Below are 23335 nucleotides of genomic sequence, written 5' to 3'. Positions count from 1 at the left end.
TTATTGATACAAGAAAAAAACTTGCTATTTAGAAGGAAATGCAGAATAAATTTCTTTACTGACTTATTCATTCTTTCTATTTGTGAAAATAATTATTGATACGAAGTTAATCAGTCAAATATGTAGAGTTCACAGCAGCATATTACTGTATATTGGATATTTGTTCCTCTAAAAATGTTTTTAATTTTCATCCAATTTTTGTTGATTTAATAATTCTTATTGATTAATAGTTGGCGCTCGAACCGCGTTTGAGCTTTAACTATTGATTAGTTTTAGTTTGATTATTTTTAGGCCTCTTATGCTACTAAAAAAAAATGTTTTTTTATAATAAATGTGGCAATTCAAGATTTTCAAAATGTTGAGTTCCCAATATTGAAGTACTGTGGAACGACTCTTTAAGTCATGAAAAATAGAAAAGTTTTTTCTTTCCGAATTGCTTTTCTCATATTCTTTACATTTTAACCACACTTGTGTTGCTTGTCAATGTAAGGTAATGTTGGTTAATGCATTTTTTGATTGGCTTAGTGTCATCTTTACTGTTTTAAATTTCTATTATGTATGATTTAACTTTTTTGTAATTAATTTAGTGATTATTTGTTTTGTTGTATAATTGTACTTTATTTTCATATATTTTTAATGCAAAATCTAAATTGAAAACTATTCTCAAAACATCTGCAAATGTACAATTTTAAATAATTTATATCAGGTGATTGTAAAAGTTTGTGCTATTTGGAACCTAAGAAAGTATAATTTATTTTCATAAAATTATTTATTTGTCAATTATTTATTTTTCATTATACGTATTTCTATTACTGTCACACTAATTAGCGCATTTTTGATTTAATTTTTGCATAGAAATTGCATGACTTTTCATCATTAAAGACAGTTCTGGTTTTTTCCACTTTCACAATATTTTTGTGATTAAAACTATTTTAAAGATAACAGAAGGTATAAAAATCTGAATTGACAGTGTTTGGGTGAAATTAATATTGGAGGATTTTTCTAATTTTTTTGCTTTGAGGAAACATTTTTGATTGGCAAAGTGTGGATGTTTTGCTTAAATTTCAACTTTTAAATCATCGGTTTTTCACTATTAATTGTTGGTGAGGTTCCTCTACAATTGCACCACTACATACGTTCAGCACTTTATTTATTTCTTAATGCAATTTAAATTTGACACAAACTATTGCTATCACCTAAAAAAAATATAACCTAATTTTTTTTAGAAATTTATCTAATTCTTATATATATATATATATTTATATATATATATATATATATATATATATATATATATATATATATATATATATAATAAATTTTTTTCCTTATTTCTTCTTTTGTTATAAAAATATTAAAATTATAATTGTAATTGTATCTAACCTACATTTTCTCTTGATAGTTAAGTGTACTAGTTGTCATGTTTTTCATGTTCTATGTGTGTTAGAAAAGGTATACATTCTATCTATATGCACTTTCAGTAATTTCAATTTTAAACAAAAACTGGCTACATTGCTTATCTTAAAAAAATTTTTTTTAATGAAAATTTTAAAAATGTTAATCTTTGTAAAATTACTTACAGAGTAAAAACAAATTTTATGTAAGCAATTTGTATAACATAAAAAAATGAGTGACCTTAGACTTTTAAATTATAAAAATTTTTAGGCTGTGGAAATTTAATATTTTCTTGAAACTCTTGACAACATTTTACTGCCATATAAATATTTCCATTTTAAATAGAGTTGGAAATTCAACACTATTCATTGTTGAGTTTTAGATCAATTTCTATAGATCTTACTGAATGACATTAAAAGTATTCAGATTATAGTTAAGAGAGAAACTTTTCTTTTTATGCTTTTTTCATTGCTTCTTAACTTTATTTTTTTTATCAGTGGTGCTATTTTCACTTAAATTTTATTCTGTGCGGAGTTTTAAATATCAGAATTGACCTATTATAAGTCTTTTGGGATGTATAACTCGTCAGATGCAATAAATTAAACTAAAACATATAACGGGGTTCCCACGGGTCAGGGAGAACAAGGAAAACCTGAAATTGTTAGGGAATTTTAACTCTAAAAGTCAGGGAAAGTTGCATTTTTTTTTTTTTTGAAAAGCCTGAAATATTCCTATATCATACCTGGAAAATAACCAGTCTTAAAATTGTCAGTAATAGCAATCTGTTATTGAGGTTTGAGTTAAATGATTCTAACATCTATTACAATTATTTGTAGTAAGTTTAGTCAATCTGAAATGTTTCCTTCCTCATTTAATGATATTTTTTTAAGCAGAAAATTAAATATTTTTCATTATAAATAAAAGAATCAAAGTTTTTGGATGAAAACAGGGTCTCTATTTTCATTCGAGTTTACCTGAGAAAGTCAGGGATTTTTTTTTCTGAAATTGAGTGGGTACCCTTTTGTAACAGTTACGCCAAAATTTATTTTATAAAATTACTAAGTTTGTACCAGGTAACGTAGGCAGTGAAATAGGCTGTAGCTGTAATTAATTTATTTAAAATTTTACAAAAAAAAAGTTGGATTAGTCAACAGCAACACTAAATTTTTCGTCTGTATTCATGAAAAATTATATTACAATTCAAGTTTTTGTTTGCAATGACAGTGCTTGATGGTATTGGAAAAATAATTGATTATTTTGTATTAAATTAGCCTCCCACTTTAAACACTGTTTCTTTTTCTAGTAGTTTGTTATGTTAATAATTCCAACTACATTAGACCTCAACTCTGGAAAATCTTGGGTTCAAACCTACTTCAGGTTATCTGAAATTCTATTATTGAAGATATAATTTGACTTGGGTTTAAATAATTATGGTTCCACTCTCTATGTTTATATTGTATGATATGACATAATCCGACTGAATTACTGAGGTTTAGATTATTATGATTGTAAAGACTAAAATTTTTATTCTCTGTGATTAACACATAATCCGACTTAGGTTTACACAACTATTATTCTATTCAAATATTAAAATTTTATGAGCTGTGTTTAGACATTAACAGAGAGAATTATTATTCTATTGCAATTAAAAATTTCATTTTTTATTTACTTTAGTAATAAAATGATATGGCACAGTAGGTGAAACCTGTCAAGACAAGAGTTGTATCCTGTTGAAGCTTATCCCAACTTCAATGGGTACCAGCCTGTCTGAGAAATAAAGGTAGGCTGTGCGCAAAATAAAAAACGGACCACCTTGAATAATTGTATCATGGTTCAAGTCGAATTTTAGTGGCGCAGAACCAACAGACCTTCGTTAATTTCGAGCCATGTCTGATGGTCACACATAATTTAAACAAATAAAAATGGATGGAATTTAAAATTTGCCTTCTGTAGTTTGTAAAAATCTACAAATTATCATTTCTCTTCTCATTAAGTTGTAAAAAAGTGTTGCTGTATTCTATACATCTGCATAGAGTTATTGTTGTACTTTTTAATGAAAGTGTGTCTATGTTTTGTGATTTGGTTCAAGCATTTTTATTTATTGATTTCTGTCTTAGATAAGAGTTTTAAATAACAATACTTAGGTGTGTATTATATATGTGCATCAAAAATGTTCATTTTCTTTTCTTTGTACATAAACCTTTTTCATCCTTATTATGTATAGTTAAAAGTCCATCTGGTGTTACAGGATTGCCAACTACTGAGGTTTTTTCTAAAATTTCTATCAGACCTTTTATTTTTTTTTAAGACCTCTAATATTTTTTTAATATTCAATATTTTTCTTCTAATTTTTCATTAAATTTTTAATGTAGGACTTACACTACATTATAAAATTTTAATTCAAATGTTGGACAATTTGTTTTATAACTAGTTGGAATATTGATGAATCAATTAAAAAAACTATGAAAGATGAAAAATTGATAAAAAGTCCAGAATTGAGGAATCATTAAAGGATGACACTCTTCTGTACCAGGGACTCAAATCAGTCTTGAGAAAAATCAATAGACTAAATTTCATGAATTAATAACCTTTTTCCATTTGTTTTTTAAATTAAAATAACCTTTCTTCCTTAAAAATTTAGTAAATATTTTCTGTTAAAATAAAATTATACATTTTAATGAAAACATTGTTATTTTTCCGAATTATCGCGAAATGATCAAATAATAATATCACACCAAAATGGAATTGAGGCTTCTACTACACAAGTATTCAAAGACATAAAAGTTATGCCAAAAATGAGGGTCTGTAAACAGTGCTTGCTTACACAAAATTTGTAATAGTGTTGCTTCACTTTTCATTTTACCCCTAAGCTTTGAAATGTTGATCAAAAAATAAGGATGAAGCAAAAAGTACCTAGATATGAATAGCTTCATGAAAAAATTACTGTTTATTATTCAGTGTTTGGTGTAAAAAGATGTATAGAGTTAGCTGTTATTTCTTTATCTTGATTGCTGTAAAAAAAATCAATAAAGTGAAAAATATTTTTTAGAAAAATAATCAAATCCTTGATTTAATATATGTGCCATTACATTTACAAAGGTACAGTTTCGAGTCGGTGAGCTATAAATTTCTGAAAATTCCAGTTTCGTGCGTCAGATCGTGTTAATGGGTCAAAAAATAAGTTCAGTCTTAAATTTTTTTTAGAGTGACATCCATAAATGGTGTTCTCCATCAATTAAATAGGTGATTTGAAACTTCTAATAATCGTGTGTTGTCAACTAGCATAATTACAAGTTTATTAATATATACATAATTACAATATATATAAATTACAATATATACATAATTACAATATTTTGTTTTGTTTCAGTGCTGGGGGGGGGGGCAATATTAATGTCTGTACATGATGATTAATTCTTAAAATGTACTTTTGAGCATTGATCCTTATAAAATTGTTGAAATCAACTATTTATTTTTGAAAAGTAACGCCACCTCGTAAAAAGAAATGTTTTTTACTTTATAACGTATTTACATTATACACGTATACACATTACTTTATTTCGTATTTACATCATTACATTTATATTTTCATTATTAGGTTTTTTATACTATATCATAGTAACTAGTTAGTTTAAATTTTAAGGCATTGAATTCGGATGGGAGTGAACGTCATGCTTAACTAGCTAGTGTCATTTAAGAGAAAAATAATGCATTAGATTGCACTGCTACGAGAAATGATATATAATTAGTTTTCTTATATTTTTATTATATATTCCACTTAATTACTTATCTCCATCATTTATTTTTCTTTCCCTAAACTTAAAAAAATAAATTTTTTGAAGTGATTTTGGAAAAATATTACCAGAAGTTGGCATTCCTGAAATCATTCAATTTGTCACCCCCAGGAATAATAAAAATGAAAAAAAAAATTTTTTTGATGGTGAAATAAATATAAATTCTGAAAATGGATGCACGCTGTCTTATTTCTTTACTTAATGTGACACGATTCTTTTCATAATCTATTGTAGATATCAGACTGCATCTTCTGGGGATGAACGGTCTATTGCAGGGATGGCGAACCAATGGCACGCGTGCCATTTATGGCACGCGACACAATATTCTGGGCACTTCACCGATCACAATTGTTGTTACACTATGAATTGTTATTACACAAATTTTATTACGCTCTGAAGCATATGTAACAATTAAATTAAAATTCACAAAAAACAAACAAAATAATAAACAATTATTAATAAAAAAATTAATACTAAAAAAAACAATTAATTACCGTAAAAACCAAGCTAACAATAAATAACTAGCAAAAAAATCAACAGTCCTGCTTAAACTAACATCTTACAACCTAATATAAGTTATTTGTCATCTAATCTGCAACAACAGAAGTCACACTGATGTTACTTTAAGTTGAATTGCGCGTATAACTGAGACATTGCAAAATGTATTTTTTTCAATGTAAATAAAGAGTTTTGAGTTGATAGTATTTAGTATTATTATTTTTTCAATAATCACGAAGTCAAAATTATTTGACGGCACGTCTATGACCTCATTAAGAAATTTTTTTAGAGAAAATGGCACGTTGGTGTATAAAGGTTCGCCACCCCTGGTCTATTGGATCTTGTCTCTTATTTCGTCAGGCAGTTGGAGGATAAGCCACTACAACAATTAATTGTAGGAAAATTTTTATAGATTCGTGAATGATATTGGCTTTATTTTTTATAAGTTTGATAATTCATTACTTGCACTTCAAGTAGAAGTAAGTCTCCCCTATCCACACATGTGACGTCAGTGCCAGCTAATCTTTATCAGCAAAACGGTGTATTAAAGTTGAGCTAAGTTCCTCCTAGTAGAAATGTTGATTAACGTTAAGTTAATTAAATACAGAACCGTATCGGAACATAGAATGAGTTGAAATATTCTCGTCTACTTCTTTTACTTAACTTATATTTACAATTTGTTTATTGTAACCGTGATATATTTTTGTTTTGTGTACCTGGTAACTTCGATCCATAATTAGTTTATGTTCCAAATGGCTTCGTGTTAAGATTTTGTACAAATATATAGTGAAAGAATTGGAATCTTTGGAAAGAATTTAGAATGTGTCATTTAAGAGAATGGATGTTGTTGTTGTTTATTTACGTCGCACTAGAGCTGCACAATTGGCTATTGGCGACGGTCTGGGAAGCATCCCGGAGGATGATCCGAAGACATGCCATCACAATTTTGATCCTCTGCAGAGGGGATGGGACCCCTGCTTCGGTAGCCCGACGACCTGCACGCGAAGTCGAGCACTTTACGGTAGCACAGTTTAACGAGGACCAATACCGCACACCCTCGGTCCCTACGCAGACTGATCCAAGTGATCACCCACCCGCACACTGGCCGCAGCCAGTGATGCTTGACTTCGGTGATTTGCTGGGAACCGTGTCTTAACGATCAGTCCACTGCGGGACTTAAGACAATGGATACAGAATGGAAAGAACAGCTGCTAACGTAAACAAATGCCACGTTTCAACTTGTTTGTTGTAACACTTTGTCAATCTTGTGGATGACCTCAAATATGCTAATTATTTAGTGCTAATTATTAATTAAGGTATGAAAACGGACACAAAAATGTACTTTCACTGAATAATTTTTTTAAAAACATATTTGGATTCTTAACCTTCAAAATATAGGGGATAACCGCAATTTGGGAAATAGGGTCCTCATAGTTTGGTCAGGAGTCCTACGTTCGAACCCCTTAATGCAAAACCACTTTTTGAATTTTTAGTCATATTTTTAAAACTAATTAAGCGATTAAAAAGAAATTCACCCGCTCATTAAACTCGTTTACTCAAGGATAATTTCATGCAAAAAATATTTTTTTTTATAATTATTTATTTCATTTAATTGAGGATAAAAAAAATTTGAATTATGAGGTAAAAATCTAAAATGTAAACTGTTTTTATTTAGAAGAAGCAAAAAAAAGTTGAAATTAATTATTTTGAAAATAATAATTTGGCGGCACTGAAGAAATATTTAAATGTGGTAAATTTCCGAAGAACTTGACTTACGCGAGCATAGAGTAAAATTTCATTCGTAAATTTTTTTCGCTAATATATTTTTTTTTAATTATAAAATATGATGTTTCTATTTTAGTGGTCCAAAAAATTTATTCGTAATTTAGTAAAGAACTCTGAATAAAATGCTTTTTATTCAATAAAATATTTTATTCGACGTTATTTAGACGGATAATTTAATATTTTAAAATATTTTATACGAACGTCCAGTTTCATAAAAGCATTTTTCTCATAGAATGTGATTATACATCAGATGATTATTATATTTAATGTAATAATATTTTATTTTTTAGTTTGTTTTTTCGATAATTGATACAATTTCAATAATATAAATATGTATGCATAAATTGGGAATAATATATTTATAAATTTTTTCTATCTATAGTTACGAATACGTATTATTACTACGAATACGTAGTCAACATTTTTAGTCATCTTAAAATTTCTCAACATCTTATAAATCGTCCTAATCTTAAATCAAATTTTTTAATTACCTGTCCGAGCGTCTTTTGCAGAACTATTTTACTAACTATTCAATTAAATTTTAACATTTCTCAAAATCTTATTCTTTCATCTAAAATGTATATTTTTTCAATAATAATTCATTTTTTTCATTAATTAATTTCTTTACTACTTTAATTTAGGTTTTCTTTTAAAGTGAAATTCCTGTTTAAATTATTGTCTAGTTTTTATTGAAAAAGAACTTAGAATTATTTAACAGCTAGCTGAGAATTAAATCTTGTTCAGAAATTAAAAGCATTCTGTTGTTCAAAATTATTTGATGCAAAACAGCTGACTATTTATAAGTCTGATGTGTTACAAGTCACTGCAACGAACATTAAGATACTGTTATATCGCTGGGCTTTGCTTTAAAAGCCAGACATCATAAAGTATGTGAATGTATAATCAAGTATTTTGGAAATGAAGAAAAACTATGTATTATATTAGGGTATTAAATCTCTGGAAGCAGGTTAAGGTATTATTTCAACCTGGAGCAGGTAATGTTTGTTTTCCCTAAATCCCTTTCATTAATTATTTATTCCCTGTTTTCAAGTTCTCTTTTTCCCTCTCTGACGTACGAGCGAACCACCAATAGGTAGTAGCTATAGCTGTGACGAAATAATGTCGTCATCGAACCTGTGCAGCGTGGACGGTGTGGCGCGCGATCTACGAAGGGAGAGTTTTTTTTTTTTTTCTCTCTTAGCTTCACGAGGTGATGGTCGTGACTGGCGCCTGCAGGGTCCGAATCAAGTTAACGCGACGGGACGGACGCGTCCCTATCTCCCGATGGACATCACGATAAGTTTTCCTATTTCTTTTCATATTGCTTCGTTTAACGCTAAATTCAAATAAACTAATTTATTTTTTTTATTTATTAAATCCGTAGGATCCTATCAAATAAGTAATTCTAATAATTAAACTTAACTTCGTGGTAGCTGTGCCACGTGCTCCTGCTAATTTAACTTAATATTTTTTTTTATCTTTCCCTGCTCCAGAGAATCTTTTTTTTATTGTATTAAAATGATTAGTAATGATTTTCATTGTCATGTTTAAATTAGAATGTTAAACCACATGAGGAATGTTATACTTAGCTGTTTTAGAATGTTAAACCACATGAGTAATGTTATACTTAATTGTTTGAGCTGAACATGATTAATATGATTTTCAATAAATATTGTAATTTTATATAAACTTAACTCTCATTTATTAGCAGTTATTAATTGATTCACTTTAGGCAGTTATTGTGATTTTAGTAGCTTTTAGTTATATATTTGGATATTTTCCTGACAGGCTCGAACCTGATTTTAGATTAGCTTAAATAATTTATTTGGAGGAAAATGCTTGAATTACTTTGATTGCATAAAAATAATAAAATATTAAATCAAGATAAATAATTTTATTAAGAAATCTAAGCCTAGATGCAATTAGATTTAAGTATTAGTGAAGCACGTGTCGATCCACACGTGTTGATTTAGACTTGAACTAGAATAGTAAATTGTTAATTCTAATTTTTCTTAATTAATTTCATAATTAAATTAATGAAACGGTTCGATAGTGATGAGTAATTATCAAGGAATATTAATTATTTTTCTCCACTAACTAGTTATTCAAATTCACAACGCAATTCAAATTAATGAGAGACACATTTTTAGGTACTGTTATATGTCTCCATAAAGCAAATATAACAAATGGTGCCGAGACACCTGTTAGGAAAAATTTTATTTCAGTAAATAGTAATATTTAGAAAAAAAAAAAAACATTCTTTTAACGTCATGTTCAGCAAATGATTTTGAATTTGATGCATATTATTTTCATTTGTGTGTTATTTTGTTATTAGTATTACTGGTATTAAGGTATATTTATGTGAATGTGTGATATATTCCCCTGATGAGATTGATATTAGTGGTTACAAAGCTAATTAGATTAATGCTTTCGAAATAGCAATTATTTTTAGGTAAACTTTCACTAAGACAAAAATTTTAGTTTATATATTTTTTTTTGAGTGTTGGTTTTTCCGTTCTTTAACTAGAAATGACCGATAACCAGTTAGAAGGTCTTTCTACAAACTCTACGGGAGTAAAAACAATAGACATTATTCCAGTAGTTAAAAGTCACACAGTTTCTGAGTTCTTACCCGTGATCCCATCGTTTGACGGAAATTCTAATTTCTCTGCTTTTATAAATAAATTTAATTCGATTGCTGACTATTGTAAATGGGATGATAATGACAAAATTTTGGCTCTTTCGTTACGCCTTATCGGCGAAGCTCAGGAATTCGTATCCACTCAGCGAGAGTTAAGGTACACTAAGGATTTTAAATTGTTAGTTAAATCGTTAAGGGAAAGATTTGAAACTAAATCGAATATGGCTTCGTTTATAACCAAATTAACACAGGCATATCAGCTGCCTTGTGAAAATGCATGCCAGTTTTTCAGCCGTTTAGAAGGGATATCATATAACTGTATTCCAAGTAATGGCGGTGAAGAGTTTGAAAGTTATAGAGAACAACTTTTGTTATCCGCTGCTAAGCAAGGTTTAAGGGTTGAATTGTTAAGAGGAATTGCATCGACCGCACTAGATAGTTATAATGAATTTAAAAAACATACTCTTACGTTTGAGGAAAATTTTAAGTTAATTGAGCCAATGCAATTAGCGGCAGCAATTCAAGCTAAATCGGAAGATAATACAGCAGCCAAAATAGATGATCTAAATACAAAAATCGAACAGCTTACACTAACAATTTCTAAAATGCAAACAAAACTCGATACCGAACAAAACAATCGGGAATATAGAGAGAAGCCGCGTCAAACACATAGTGCTAGAAATCGTCATCAGAATCAGTCTGAAAAGAAATGTTTTAACTGTAAAAAATTGGGACATTTAGCAAAGAATTGCCCAGTTCCATATTGTAATTACTGCAAACGTATAGGTCATTCAGTAGAGAATTGTTTTAAGAAAAACAAAGATTTAAACTAACTAGAAAAAAGACAACACGCATGGTTATAACGTAAGGTCAAAACAAAACAAATAAGGTTTTTTTTAAAAAAAAAAAAAAAAAAAAAAAAAAAAATAACATAAATTTTTGTACGAATGTTTTTATGTATATGTGTTAAAAATGTTAATTTGGGTGTTTGGGTTTTTCTGAGCTTGGAATTGTATCTTTTGAGGATAAGTTCTTCCATTTTCCCCTCACCGTTCCCTTCTCAACAGAAATTCTTGAGAAATCTTGTTGAAAGCTCCAAATAGAAAGAACTCTTGATAGGACTGTCAAACATGATGAATCACCTTAAGAAATTCTTCATAACATAAACTTTACCTCAGATAATCTAGTTGACTATTTTGTGGTCCAACTGCAAAAGAAGTAAGACCAGACAGAGACCTGAAACGAAAGGAAATTCCTATCTACTGCTCTCGTAGCCTGATCAACTGTGAGGCAAAGGAGAGAATTTACCTTACAAGACAACTTCCCCTTCAGTGCTAAACGTGATGAAATGTTGAAATCCCCGGATTGGCCACTCGAGGAATAAATAGTTGATTACCAAAGCAATGATGATGGAAAAAGGCTTCCATGGCGCCTGGAACCCTCAACACACACCGAACTAGTACTCAAAAACCAAAAACATGATGGAAGATTGGCAGACGTATTTGACTCTGAATCCCGGATTTTTTTTTTTCCTTTCCTGAAAAACCATTAAATCCAGGAACCCTCAGTGAATCCTCGAAAGATGACAGATACATTCCAAGCAGGTGAAATGCTAAACAGAAGAGGATCTTTTGTGAACACTTAATAAAAAAATTCATCCTCAATGACAAAGTTTCGTTAGCTAAGACAATTTCCAGAATTTGTCCTCTTGGGTGCAATTCCTCCCCTCAGATCCCCGAACTCCCCTCTCTAAGGTTATGTCATATTTACTGTATTTGTTATGATATGTTGTCTATGATGTTTGGTAATAAGGCAGATTCAAATTATAATATGTGACGTCAGTCTGAAAGTTTAAAAAAAAAAAAAATTTTTTTTTGAAAAAGTCTTCTTTTGCTTAAAAATATATATATGTATGTCTATGTACATAATATATATATTTTTTCCCTTACCCGGTTGGTATGTTATATCGCTGGGCTTTGCTTTAAAAGCCAGACATCATAAAGTATGTGAATGTATAATCAAGTATTTTGGAAATGAAGAAAAACTATGTATTATATTAGGGTATTAAATCTCTGGAAGCAGGTTAAGGTATTATTTCAACCTGGAGCAGGTAATGTTTGTTTTCCCTAAATCCCTTTCATTAATTATTTATTCCCTGTTTTCAAGTTCTCTTTTTCCCTCTCTGACGTACGAGCGAACCACCAATAGGTAGTAGCTATAGCTGTGACGAAATAATGTCGTCATCGAACCTGTGCAGCGTGGACGGTGTGGCGCGCGATCTACGAAGGGAGAGTTTTTTTTTTTTTTCTCTCTTAGCTTCACGAGGTGATGGTCGTGACTGGCGCCTGCAGGGTCCGAATCAAGTTAACGCGACGGGACGGACGCGTCCCTATCTCCCGATGGACATCACGATAAGTTTTCCTATTTCTTTTCATATTGCTTCGTTTAACGCTAAATTCAAATAAACTAATTTATTTTTTTTATTTATTAAATCCGTAGGATCCTATCAAATAAGTAATTCTAATAATTAAACTTAACTTCGTGGTAGCTGTGCCACGTGCTCCTGCTAATTTAACTTAATATTTTTTTTTATCTTTCCCTGCTCCAGAGAATCTTTTTTTTATTGTATTAAAATGATTAGTAATGATTTTCATTGTCATGTTTAAATTAGAATGTTAAACCACATGAGGAATGTTATACTTAGCTGTTTTAGAATGTTAAACCACATGAGTAATGTTATACTTAATTGTTTGAGCTGAACATGATTAATATGATTTTCAATAAATATTGTAATTTTATATAAACTTAACTCTCATTTATTAGCAGTTATTAATTGATTCACTTTAGGCAGTTATTGTGATTTTAGTAGCTTTTAGTTATATATTTGGATATTTTCCTGACAGGCTCGAACCTGATTTTAGATTAGCTTAAATAATTTATTTGGAGGAAAATGCTTGAATTACTTTGATTGCATAAAAATAATAAAATATTAAATCAAGATAAATAATTTTATTAAGAAATCTAAGCCTAGATGCAATTAGATTTAAGTATTAGTGAAGCACGTGTCGATCCACACGTGTTGATTTAGACTTGAACTAGAATAGTAAATTGTTAATTCTAATTTTTCTTAATTAATTTCATAATTAAATTAATGAAACGGTTCGATAGTGATGAGTAATTATCAAGGAATATTAATTATTTTTCTCCACTAACTAGTTATTCAAATTCACAACGCAATTCAAATTAATGAGAGACACATTTTTAGGTACTGTTATATGTCTCCATAAAGCAAATATAACAATACCGAACATAAAGAGCTGTCAATTAGAGTTGGCCAAAAATGTAATCGATTACATTTTTTGATTACAATAATCAATTACTTGTAATCATGATTGCAATTTTCAAAAATTTTGATTACAGCTGTAATTATGATTACAATATTGATTACAGTAATCAATTACTTGTAATCGTGATTACAAAGTTTGATTACAGCTGTAATCATGATTACATAGTCGATTACAGTAATCAATTACTTGTAATCATGATTACAATTTTCAAAAAAATTTGATTACAGCTGTAATCATGATTACAATTTTGATTACAGTAATCAATTACTTGTAATCATGATTCCAAGTAATTGCGATTACAAGTAATCACAACAAAAACGATTACAAGTAATTATGATTACAAGTAATCAAAATATATGATTACATGTAATTTGATTGCATGTAATTTGATTACATGTAATTATGATTACATGTAATCTAATTACACGATTACAAGACTATTGTATTCTTATAAATGATTATATTTTACAGTAGATAGTAGAATGTATTTTATAATGATACATTTTGCACGTATTAACATGTACTGCATTTTGTATGTATTTGTATACGTGCAAATGAATGTAACTGAAATGTATGTACATATGATTTTATCTAGCATATGTTCAGACATTTTAGTATCACACACATGTACATACACTTATATTGTAGGTATAAAATATATGTACGTATGTATATAGATAATAATTACGTATGTATGTGCAAACAATGTAGGCATGTACATTTATACACAATGAATATATGCATTTTATGCAAATATTTGTGTATGTAAAATGTATATCTATGTTCATGTACGCATGTATATACAAGTACTTGTGTTTGTACGAACATACATACATTGTCTGTACAATGTATGTCTCATGTATGCATGTGCAATTTATTTATGAACAGTACAATATATGTATGCATGTACAATATAGGTATATCTGAAGGATGTACAATATATGTATGTATACATGTACATGATATGCATGTCCAGTGTATTTATGTATATGTACATAATATGTTCATGCTCAATGTACGTACAATATTGTACGTACATTGGGCGTATTTATATCTCACATATATTCATGCATGCATTCGACATGCATAACGTACATACATACACACATTTGAGATGCATATATTGTGCAGATATATATACATATAGCGTACAGATGTATATACATATAGCGTGCAGATGTATATTCATATAATGTACATATGATGAAATGAACATATAATGTTCATGTAATGTACATATGTGTGTACATATACAGTACGTATGTGCATAAATATATTGGGCATAATTCTTTCGTACAAATTTTCCATGTGTACATGCATGCTATCCCTATCTATGCATATGGTGCAATGTATATATGTACAATGAATGTATCCACACATGTACAATACACGTATGTTCCATGTATGCATATCCATATGTACTATATATGTACGTACAATACATGAATGTATGTACATACATTGTACATGCGTACATACATTACACGTATACATATATACATTACATTTATGTCTAAATATGTGTACAATGCAATAAATAAAATGCATGTAAGTTAACTTTTAATGACTCAAGCAATTTAAATGACAAAATCAAACGATATTTAAATTTAGTTTTCAGCTTTAATTGTTCTATATCATTTTGAAATTCTCTGAATAAAAAATTATTTTCATGAAATGTTTGACAATACAGATTTATTTTTTTTATAACATAACGCATGATTCATAGAAATTTTTTTAATGGTAAGAAAAACGGTAAATTTTATGTGTGGAATTAATATTTAGAGATTCCAAATAAAATTATCGTTTGCTTTCTAAAAAATATGAGATCGAGTTTCATATACCTTAGAATAATTTTAAAACAAATTTTAATAACTTTACTCATATAAATTTTTTTAATGTATGCACAATGTATGTGTATATTGTAATGACATATATTTAAATGTACGCACGTATTTGTACATTACTTGTAATTATGTATATGTATACGTTGTATGCACATGCATACATTGTGCATATAACTATTTTTTTGTACATCCATGCATTACATGCGCATAAGTATTAAGAAAGTATTCAGTTATGCAAGTACATACGTAAGTTGTACATAAGTACATACTTCGCGTGCACATATATCGATGTACATATAAATATGCATGTATACATGTACGCATTTTATTTACGCAACTATGTGCATATATTGTACCTTTAAATAACATTTTTACATATTGTACACAAATACGTACAATTTTATATACAAACGTACATTGTATATACGTGCTATTATCGTAAATTTATACAATATATGCATTTAAGTACATAAAAGCATGCAAACGCATAAACATTATTTTCATATACGTTCATACATACATTGTCTATGTATACAAAGATACAAAACATTACCTTTTTGTACAAACTAACATACATGCGTACATGTATCATAAATGCATAATTATATGTACTAAGCATATGCGCATTGCATTAAGTATATTACAATATAATAATGAATATTGTACGTACAAACAACGTTTGTGCATACATTGTATGTATAGGAATCGCAAATTGTACGTTCATGCGTGCGTACATTCTATGTACATAAAAATATGTAAACACATGAATACTTACATAAAAAATTTGACTATAGTATACAATCGTAATAACTTGTAATCGTATAGTTTGATTACAAGTAATCACAATTACATGTAATCAAATTACATGTAATCAAATTACATGTAATCATGATTACATGTAATCATATATTTTGATTACTTGTAATCATAATTACTTGTAATCGTTTTTGTTGTGATTACTTGTAATCGCAATTACTTGTAATCATGATTACAAGTAATTGATTACTGTAATCAAAATTGTAATCATGATTACAGCTGTAATCAGAATTTTTTGAAAGTTGTAATCACGATTACAAGTAATTGATTACTTGTAATCGTGGTTACAAGTAATTGATTACTGTAATCAAAATTGTAATTATGATTACAGCTGTAATCAAAATTTTTTGAAAGTTGTAATCACGATTACAAGTAATTGATTACTTGTAATCGTGATTATAAGTAATTGATTACATAGCTGTAATTATCTATAATCAATTACAGTTGTAATCGATTACTGTAATCAACGGCCAACTCTGCTGTCAATTACGTGGCCAAAATTTTTGAGCATCTTGAAATATCTCAGTATCTTAGGTATCGTCCTAATATCTTAATTTTGAAATTGAATTTTTAATTACGTGTGATTCAAAGAACTTTAACAGATTAATTTTTTACCCTTTCTCTATGCTACCAAGTAGATTTTTTTTCGATATTATATTACACTATTTTGTTTCATTTTTATTGGTACTTAAAGTTTTTCTTCAAATTAACACTCGTTTTAAGTAATCGCTAAGTTTTTCTTTTTCGAGTCTCAGAACTATAACCAGTTAGCTGATAAGATTTTAAGAAGATTTTCTATGTGCATGTTCTTTTCTCAGTGCAAAATGTCTGACTGATCATAGCAAATAAATCCACCCTTTTCTATAAGATTGAGAAAACATATTATTTATTTACTTTATTGTTTCTTGTTTGTTTGGTTTGTGAAAAGAAAATACATATTAGTACAACTCAAAAAACCACAACTATTTGATTTGTTTTTTAAATGAACTAACTCGAACCGCAATTTTATTTTGACGTTTAAACTTATATATTACACCGTTAACTTTAAGAAAGCTGCTCTTTTCAAAAAAAGATGTTGAAAAAATTTACCTTTGTTAAAATTATTTTTCAACTTTATCGCAATTCCCAAGATATTATTATAGCACAATTTGTTATTCGGAAAATGCCTTATTTTGTAAAACAGCAAATACTGAAAATTTAAAATTGTAAAACGATTCCGAAGCCGTGCCAATTTTGGAATCTGATTTAAGAAAATGTATTCGGAATTATATATCGAACCTATTTTGATTAAAGAAAAAAAAACATACCAAAAAGGTTAACATACTTTTTTTTTTTTTTTTTTTTTTTTTTTTTTTTTTTACAGAAAGTGTGAATACCAATTTTTCCTATATTTCGTCATAAGAGGAGGATAAGAATGACATTGCTCCAAGGAACCTTCTCATTAATTTCGTTATATCCAGGATTGAAATTTGTTTGGACGAAACATATTATTACTTAAAAGCTAAAACGAGAAAAAAATTAACTATTATCATTTATCTAAGTTCATTCGATTAATTTAATGATAGCGGTATCAAAGTTAAGGATATGCGATGGATGCCGCGTTTACTATTATACTATAAATGCATTAAATCACGTAGCTTGAATAACTTATTTTAAGCAAATTCTTTAACAATTTTAAGCAAGTAAGGGTGTGAAAATAAATTCGATCGAAGTATGCCTAAAGTATACCTTAAAATATATCTAGAATAAACTTTGGAATAGATAAATAAAAAATCCATTTTCAAGCAACTTAGAGTAGGATGGAAACGGTAACTTGTTTGACATAGCTGTCCTTGTAACTATTTACTTTCAATTCCTGGTGCTAGGAGATATTTCATTTTCACATTCAACTTTTGAAACTGCAAACATAATTTTTTTATGTCCTTGAAAAATGTTATTAAGGTCAGCAGTAAAAAAGAAATTGTACTGCATCGATATTTTTAGAAAGTAGTGACTAACTATTACTTTTTCAATCTAAGAACCTATACCTTTATCGTACGTAAAACTTATTTCAATATCGCGTGAAGTAATTAAATATACTCTGTTGCTAAATGAATAAACCCTTGAAACAAAATAGAAAAGATAAGAACTTCATTGATTTAAAAATAGATGATAATAAAAGTAAACATGTTTTGCGCGTCCAAAAATTGACGTAACTAGTCATTCAAGTCTGGCGAGTCTAGAGAATGAGTACCTATTTTTGAATGCTCGAAACATGTCGAGTTTTATTTCCCTCTTCATATTTTTTGAAGCTAATAAAATTTTTATCATCAGTTATACTGTTTTACATTTTGGGTCTTGATCAGTATTTTCTTGAGGGTTTTATGCTCGTAAAAGTAAACATATGTATTTTAATATTGTAACAGGATTCATGTGGTCCTTAAAAGAGTAAGAGAACTGTAGTATCAATATTATAACTATGTAGTTATCCTTAACTTTAAAATGAAAATTTAGACCCGATATTTTGAGTTAATGAAATTGAATATTTTAAGTTTTTGTGCTACCTTTTCCGTATCTTAAGGATCTTATGAAGTCTGCTTAAAAAGAGAGCATCGTATCAGATATATATATATATATGTTACGGTAAAACACCGAAATCTGGAGAATGTCGACATTCACCGGTGAATGTCAACATTCAATTAGTCGCTTGGTGAATGTCCGAAGTATTTGTTATATCCAATTTTATATTAATTTATTCGTTAATACTATTATATTTATTTGATATATTTATATTTATTCTATATTTTAATACTTACTGACGATAGATTAGAAGAAACATCAGTGTTTGGAGTATCGGGCAAATATATACCGGGCAATGGCACTTGACCTTAAAAAAACATCAGTGTAGGGTATGCCGGGCAGTGTCACTTAACCTTAAAAAAACTTCAGTGTAGGGTATACCGGGCAGTGGCACTTAACCTTAAAAAAACATCAGTGTAGGGTTAAAATATCGAATAAATGTAATTATATCCACGAATAAATTCATATCAAATCGAATGTAATAAATATTTCGGACATTCACCAAAGCATATCTGTGATTGTCGACATACACTGGTGAGAGTCCGAATGTACAGTCAGCAAAAAAAAAAAGATATCACCCTGAATAACTTTTGTTATAATGATCGGATTTTCACGATCTAAGTGTCAATCTTAATGGTTCCCGGGGGTGACCTCAAATATGCTAATTAATTAGTGCTAACTATTAATTAAGTTACGAAATCTGACACAAAAACGTACTTTCTCTGAATAAACATGTATTTTTTTTTACATATTTGGATTTCTAACCTTCAAAATATAGGGGGTAGCCGCAATCTGGGAAATGTGGTCCCCATAGTTTGGTCAGGAGAGCGATCCAAAGTTCGTACCCCTTAATGTTAATTTCGCTTTTTGCGTTTTCAGTCATATTTTCAAAACTAATGAAGCAATTCAAAAAAAATTGCACCCACTCATAAAACTCATTTACCCAAAGATAATTTCATGAAAAAAATAATTTTTAATAATTATTAATTATTTTTTATTATTTAATTAAATTGAGGATGAAAAAATTTTGAATTATAAGGTATGAATTTTTTTGTACCATAATAATCTACATATTTTTCAATAGAAAAATCTAAAGTTTCAACTGTTTTTATTTATTAGAAGCTGAAAAAAATTAAAATTAATTATTTTTAAGAAAATAATTTGGCGACAATAAAAAAATGATTAAATGGGGCGATTAATATTAAAATGTGATAAACTTGCGAGGAACTTGACTTCGCGCGCGTAGTGTAAAATTTCATTCATATTTTTTTCGCTAATAATCGTTTGCTAATCTTTTTATTTTTATTTCTTTCAAACTATAAAATACGATGTTTCTTTTTAGTCATTTAATAATGTATTTGTAATTTAGTAAAGAAATTATGAATAAAACATTTTGAATAAAAAACACTTTATTCAACGAATGTCTAGTTTTATAAAGGCGTGCTTCTGATAGAATATGATTTTGCACCAGATTGTGCTTACTTAATGTGATTATTTTTTAATTTTTGATTTTCTTTTTCAATAACTGATACAATTTCAATAATATACACACGTATGCATAGATTTGGAATAATATATTTATCAATTTCTTGAATATATACATATTTTATAATTATTAATACGAATGCGTAGTCAACATTTTTAATCATCTTAAAACTTCCCCCGGTGGCTGAGCGGTAGCGCTTCGCCCTGTCGTTCTTCGGGCCGGGCAAGGCTGACTCAGCCTTTCATCCCTTCAGTGGGTCGATAAATAAGTACCAAGCATGATTGGGAACTAAACACTGGGGGTTCCGCGTTCGGCTGACCACCTGACCGGAACATCTGCTCCTGCACCCCAGAGCCCTAGGTCCAGAAAACTGAGATGGGCATAGTAGGCCTTGGCCCTCCATGAGCTGTCGTGCAGCTGAGTTTAGAGTAGAGTTTTTTAAAACTTCTTTACATCTTATATATCGCCTTAATCTTAAAATAAATTTGTAAATTACCTGTCTATGCGTGTTTCGCAGAATTATTTTTCTAACTTTTTTATTGAATTTTAATGCAATTTTTTTTTAAATTCTATTATGTTTATTTTTTTCCAATAATATACTAATCAATTGTTTAAGTACTTTAATTTATGTTTTTCTTTAAAATAAAATTACTTTTTAATTTATTGCTAAGTTCTTATTGAAAGAAAACTTAAAATTATTGCCAGCTATCTGAGAATTAAATCTTGTTAAGAAATTAAAAATATTCTACTGATCACACTCAATATAATTCGAAGCAGAACAGCTGAGTATTTACTAAAAATACTATTGTTTACGAAAAATGAAGATAAATTATTAATTTTATTTTTTTTATTACTTCTTATTTATTCGAGTAATGAAAAGTAAATGCGTATGTGCGCACAGGGGAAAAATTTAACAGATTGTTTTGTTTTTTAAATGAACAAAAAACTATGGGCATGCAATTTTAATTCAACATTCAAAGTTAATCTTGTGCGCTAACCCTTTTAAGTTACCCTTTTGTCTTAAAAAGTGGAAAATATTTTCTTTAAAAGTTGTTTGTATAATTTCTCAACTTTTGCACAGTTCAAAAAAATATTGCTATATCAGGAAAATGTTCGATATGCCTTGTTTTGTTAAACAACTACTAAAATAAAAAATTGCAAAAAGATTTGAAAAATGTGCTATTTTTAGAATCATCATCTCAAAAATTGTTCTTTTACTCCATTTGACTTTTTTCTTCTTAAATAACTTATAATCATAGTTTTAACACACGTTTTGAAGAAATTATGTATACAAATTTCTCCTAATATTTCGTAATAAAAAAAACAAGAATATTAATGATTTATTTATACAGTGAAACCTGCCAAGTTGACCACACTTGTAAGTTTTACACCTGAATAAGTTGACCTCAATTATCAAGAACGGAAATTTTCCTACATAATAAAGAAGCAAAACCTTTGTAACTTGACCACCTGTCTATCTTGTATGTTGACCACTGAAATAAGTTAATTTTGTCTAGGAGTATTATGAAATTCTATTCTAAAACCCTCATAAATTGACCAGAAAAAAAATTCAGAAAATTTTCTGTCATTTCGCAATGTATGTTAATATTTCACTTGTTTGGTGAAATAGTGTAAAAAGCTAATCTAAACCTTTTTGTGAGTTGACCATCTGGGGAAACTGTAGGGAGTCAGCTTTTGACCATTTCTTTCATTCATTCATTGAAAACAGGTGTGTTAGTTGAAAAGTTGCTCTTCCAGTTGCAATAGTGAGCAAATAGGCTTGTATGCGTAGTAATAACAGAATAAATTTTAAAGTGTTAAAATAATTTTGTTTTGTTAAAGTTTTCAATGTTTTCGTGTTCTGATATTTTAAGAAATTATTTTTATTAAGCACTTCACATGCATAACTAACAAAATAATTTTTTTTTAAAAGTTAGTTAAATATTAAAATTATTTCTGTGTAACAAATTGAAGTTCGTTTAGGTTTAAACACATTTCTTGAGATATTCATTTGGCCATTTGCTAAATCAAATTTTTAAGTCAAGTAAAAAAAAATTTTTAATGTATAGCAACATGTAGGAAACGAAAAAGTAAACAATGTCCCACCCCTTCTATAAGTAGACCACTTGTCTACGTTGACCACTAAAACAATGCACATGAAGTGGTCAACTTACCCAAGTTTTACTGTAATTGTTTCATTGAACCAGAGTAGTTAATTGTTTTCGTAATAATCGGCCTTACAACTATTTAACTTAGATTCTTTGGACTAGGCGTCACTTCATGCATGTTTTTCGAGATTGAAATTTCAAAGATAAAATGTAAAAATTACAAGAATGCGTAAGCTGGTTTCAACTAACAAAAAAAAAAAGGGACAAAATCGTTGGCAAAAGAAGTTATCTCATGAAAAGAGTGTCAGAGTTGAAAAATTATTGTAAAAACTGTAACAATTGTTACTCTTGTTTAATTAAGGGTATTATAAACCTAATTTTCGTTTAATCATGTTTTTTAAAGAACTAACGAAAGGAGTGTGTAAATAACATCAACTCTTTTTACTGCAAACTAAGTTTACTTAATATCATTTGCAAATATTAAGAAGTACAAATTCTTGACTTGCTCCTTAAAATAAAGTTTTATTTTAATCGTAGTTGAAAAAGTACGGATATAGTTAAGGGAGGTATGCGACATTCGGGAAAAAAAAAGTCGTGTGATAGAGATAGTTTTAAACAGAACGAATTAGTTCTTTTAATTGAAATGCTGACAATATCATTACAGCATTTTGGTTAACAAGTGCCATGAAAAAAGGTTCTGAACTTAAGATATGGATTTTAATATATTTTCCTATTTACATACCTCCTTGATCTCCGCACCGTTTTAATATTCTGTAAAGCATAAAATGAAATAATGTTGAATAAAAAAATAGATTTCAAATGAAATATTTTATTTTCCTTAATACAGGGTATCTGTTACATTTTAGATTTTCAAATTCATAACTTTTCATGTCTAATTCCAAGAATTTTCATGATTTAACGAAGTTACTATTTTCTCCGATAAAAACAGAATAATAAATTCAAAAAGCATTATAATCACATTATATAAAATAGGTATAACCAAAACACTGCAGTAAGAACGCACTTTAATACAAAACCCCTCTATTTAAGCTTTTAGCTCAA

Source organism: Parasteatoda tepidariorum, chromosome 10, assembly GCF_982258835.1.
Source record: "Parasteatoda tepidariorum strain Cologne lab strain chromosome 10, Ptep-v5.0, whole genome shotgun sequence".
Classification (NCBI taxonomy): domain Eukaryota; kingdom Metazoa; phylum Arthropoda; class Arachnida; order Araneae; family Theridiidae; genus Parasteatoda; species Parasteatoda tepidariorum.
This window is presented reverse-complemented; position numbering follows the sequence as displayed.